Raw genomic sequence first — 4,768 nt, forward strand, 5'->3', positions numbered from 1 at the left:
ATCACAAGGATAAAAGACTTCACACCCAAGATCATGAAACAACTCAAGCAGAGGCTGGGCATCTCTGAAATCTCCCCTCACTAGCCCTAGCGCTAGTTATGGATTAGGAAGCAGGTCAGCAGCCCTCAGCCCTCCTCAGCCCTCCTCCTACGTCAGCAGCCTCCTCAGCCCTCCTCCTATGTAACCAGCCTCCTCAGCCCATCCTACGTCAGCAGCCTCCTCAGCCCTCCTCCTACGTCAGCAGCCCCCTAAGCCCTCTTCCTACGTCAGCAGCCTCCTCAGCCCTCCTCCTACGTCAGCAGCCTCCTCAGCCCTGCCCCTACGTCAGCAGCCTCCTAAGCCCTCCTACGTCAGCAGCCTCCTCACCCCGTCCTACGTCAGCAGCCTCCTCAGCCCTCCCCCTACGTCAGCAGCCTCCTCAGCCCTCCTCCTACGTCACCAGCCTCCTCAGCCCGTCCTACGTCAGCAGCCTCCTCAGCCCTCCTACGTCAGCACCCTCCTCAGTGCTCCTCCTACGTCAGCAGCCTCCTCAGTGCTCCTCCTACGTCAGCAGCCTCCTCAGTGCTCCTCCTACGTTAGCAGCCTCCTCAGCCCTCCTACGTCAGCAGCCTCCTCAGCTCCTCCTACGCAGCAGCTCCTCAGCCCTCCTACGTCAGCAGCCTCCTCAGTGCTCCTCCTACGTCAGCAGCCTCCTCAGCCCTCCTACGTCACAGCCTCCTCAGTGCTCCTCCTACGTCAGCAGCCTCCTCAGCCTCCTACGTCAGCAGCCTCCTCCTCACGTCTCCTCTAGTCAGCCTCCTCAGTGCTCCTCCTACGTCAGCAGCCTCCTCAGTTTTCCTACGTCAGCAGCCTCCTCAGTGCTCCTCCTACGTCAGCAGCCTCCTCAGCCCGTCCTACTTCAGCAGCCTCCTCAGTGCTCCTCCTACGTCAGCAGCCTCCTCAGCCCTCCTACGTCAGCAGCCTCCTCAGTGCTCCTCCTACGTCAGCAGCCTCCTGAACGGTTCTTTGTACACGTGAGCCCGTGTCATGAAAACCTGTCAGCGTTGAGATTCTCTGAGTATCACTGACTCCATGAAGTCCTGATTGGATCACCAAAGCAACAGTCATCCAGACTTGGCTCCGAGAGAAGACTTTTCAGCTCACAGGTTGGTGTGTGCTTCTGGATGTTTGGTGAGGTTTGTGAGGTCAAGCTCGTACGAGTAACGGCAATCTATGTACGGATATCTTAAGAGTTATCAAGATATTTTTTGGAATCCGGTGTCTATTGATTGGAGAGTTCTATTCTGTTCCAGGCTCTATATCCAGTGTGGCCGGCTCAGTGTTCAGCTCTTGATTCTCTTGTGGTTCTGTAGGTCTTGTTCATGCAGTTTGGACATCCCCTGCAGTCTTAATCTTGTATTTTAAGATACAGGTTAGTCCGTTGTCTCAAGTGGCCTCGAATTGGGATTTCAGAATCGTATGTTTTGCCATGTGTGGGTGAGTGTACTGATGGGATGGGAGAAACTACAGGTCAAGTACATGTCACCTTTAAAAATACAATAAAACAGGTATAGGTGTATGGGATTGATGCTATTTAAAAAAAAAAAAAAATGATATTACAAATGTCTAATGACAATTAGGGCACACACAAATTGACACAGCGACGGCAGAGTAAACCAGTCAAGGCGACAGCCAGCTTGACAGGAGCAGTTAGTGTTGAGTGTCTTGCTCAGGGACAAATTAACACACAGCTAGGAGGAGCATTGGATCGAACTCGCAACCTTTTGGTTACAAGACAACTGCTCTACCTCCTGAGCTAAGCCGAACCATGATTAACACAACTATATCAATATATTTTTAGTTTACAACAAAACAGAATCACCAGGATCATGAGCGTTACTCTGATTGGTTGGAGTTTTTTAAACAATGTAAACAAAATAAATTAATGTCCAGCCAAGGCCAGACTCATACATAATGCGAAACATTAACGTGACTATCATGATGGATGGATCACAAGGATAAAAGACTTCACACCCAAGATCATGAAACGACTCAAGCAGAGGCTGGGCATCTCTGAAATCTCCCCTCACTAGCCCTAGCGCTAGTTATGGATTAGGAAGCAGGTCAGCAGCCCTCAGCCCTCCTCAGCCCTCCTCCTACGTCAGCAGCCTCCTCAGCCCTCCTCCTACGTCAGCAGCCTCCTCAGCCCTCCTACGTCAGCAGCCTCCTCAGTGCTCCTCCTACGTCAGCAGCCTCCTCAGCCCGTCCTACTTCAGCAGCCTCCTCAGTGCTCCTCCTACGTCAGCAGCCTCCTCAGCCCTCCTACGTCAGCAGCCTCCTCAGTGCTCCTCCTACGTCAGCAGCCTCCTGAACGGTTCTTTGTACACGTGAGCCTCAGCCCTCCTCAGCCCTCCTACGTCAGCAGCCTCCTCAGTGCTCCTCCTACGTCAGCAGCCTCCTCAGCCCGTCCTACTTCAGCAGCCTCCTCAGTGCTCCTCCTACGTCAGCAGCCTCCTCAGCCCTCCTACGTCAGCAGCCTCCTCAGTGCTCCTCCTACGTCAGCAGCCTCCTCAGCCCTCCTACGTCAAAAGCCTCCTCAGTGCTCCTCCTACGTCAGCAGCCTCCTCGGCCCGTCCTACTTCAGCAGCCTCCTCAGTGCTCCTCCTACGTCAGCAGCCTCCTCAGTGCTCCTCCTACGTCAGCAGCCTCCTCAGCCCTCCTACGTCAGCAGCCTCCTCAGTGCTCCTCCTACGTTAGCAGCCTCCTCAGCCCTCCTACGTCAGCAGCCTCCTCAGTGCTCCTCCTACGTCAGCAGCCTCCTCAGCCCGTCCTACTTCAGCAGCCTCCTCAGTGCTCCTCCTACGTCAGCAGCCTCCTCAGCCCTCCTACGTCAGCAGCCTCCTCAGTGCTCCTCCTACGTCAGCAGCCTCCTGAACGGTTCTTTGTACACGTGAGCCCGTGTCATGAAAACCTGTCAGCGTTGAGATTCTCTGAGTATCACTGACTCCATGAAGTCCTGATTGGATCACCAAAGCAACAGTCATCCAGACTTGGCTCCGAGAGAAGACTTTTCAGCTCACAGGTTGGTGTGTGCTTCTGGATTTTTGGTGAGGTTTGTGAGGTCAAGCTCGTACGAGTAACGGCAATCTATGTACGGATATCTTAAGAGTTATCAAGATATTTTTTGGAATCCGGTGTCTATTGATTGGAGAGTTCTATTCTGTTCCAGGCTCTATATCCAGTGTGGCCGGCTCAGTGTTCAGCTCTTGATTCTCTTGTGGTTCTGTAAGTCTTGTTCATGCAGTTTGGACATCCCCTTATCAGTCTTAATCTTGTATTTTAAGATACAGGTTAGTCCGTTGTCTCAAGTGGCCTCGAATTGGGATTTCAGAATCGTATGTTTTGCCATGTGTGGGTGAGTGTACTGATGGTGGCTGGTTGAAGCAGACTCATCTTGCTGGGTCTGATTGGACTCTGAGTGGGTGAGGCTGCACACCTGCTGCACATTAAGTAACAGTGTGCACAGGTTAAGCCAGCCATATCCACACTCTTTTATTACCTACAAACATCACAATGAACCAGATTTAATATCACCACCCTTGTCTGGGGGAGCCCAGTAAAAGTCACCTAGGTGGAGTGGGGCAGCCAGCTGGCGTGTAACAGGGATATCGCTACCCCAGGTATGGTTTTGCCAGCTGAAACAGCGCTATATCGTGTTACATTGCTTGGGTGTTTTGTCTGCAGTGATGGACCTCAGTTCCTCCGTCAGCTGAGAGTTTAGGATAATGTATATTAACATTATATTTAATTTACAGAAGATCAGAAGTTGTAGCTGCATTATATAGACCTGTTTCTCAGAGGATGATTCGCCATGACCAGAGGAAATAAGCACTTCTCCTCAGGTGTTGATGGGATGAGGAGCTCTGTCTCAATCTCCTCCTAACACAATTATTATTATATGATGAAAGGACAGAATACATCTTTGAAGTGTGACCAATGGACCTGCAACAGAGGCTTAAATTAGCAGATAATAGATTGGAGGATGGATTGCTTTTTTATTGATACCAGTGTGTACAGTTAAATTTTAGTTAATAAAAAACGGTACAAAAATAAAAATAAGGCACTGTTATTTAATCACGACAAGGCCTACATAAAACTGGGCCTAAAATAAAGACCTTTTGAATATTTATGATTCATTACTTATTCCAAGTGAATTAAGGTCAGTTTACTTCCCATTTGAAATGGGTTTCAATTTCAAGTGGCATGTAACATCACTCTTCAGGACGCTGTGGGGATGTGTGAGAAGGATGGCCAGGGAATACTGTGTGTGTGCATGTGTGAACACGTGTGCTTGCATGTGCATGCGTTCATGCATGGATGAGCATGTAATCTTCTGCATGCATGCACATGTGTGCGTTCATTCATGGGCGTGTTGACAGTTTAATAATAGATCCATGGTTGAATTTGCATAATGTTGAGGATGTGGGCGTACAGTAAAGACGAGAAACAACAGAGTTTCTTAAACTCTTGTTATATATAAATAATTATGATTCTAAATGTGAGGTTGGCTTATGACATTGATTAGGGTTACATTAAATTCTTTCAATGTCATTTTATGCAAATGCAGATCCTGTGCAGTTAAGATTTCTTCGTCTCTCCTTTTAACCTACTTCATATACCCATTATGTGCAATGGAATAGGCTGCTTATAGGTCCTAAATAATGTCCTAGAGTAGTCTAAATAAAGATGTCTAGGACATGGTGCAATTAACTCCTAAAGTCACCAGAGG

The sequence above is a fragment of the Gadus morhua genome, chromosome 1, assembly GCF_902167405.1.
Source record: "Gadus morhua chromosome 1, gadMor3.0, whole genome shotgun sequence".
Taxonomy (NCBI): Eukaryota; Metazoa; Chordata; class Actinopteri; order Gadiformes; family Gadidae; genus Gadus; species Gadus morhua.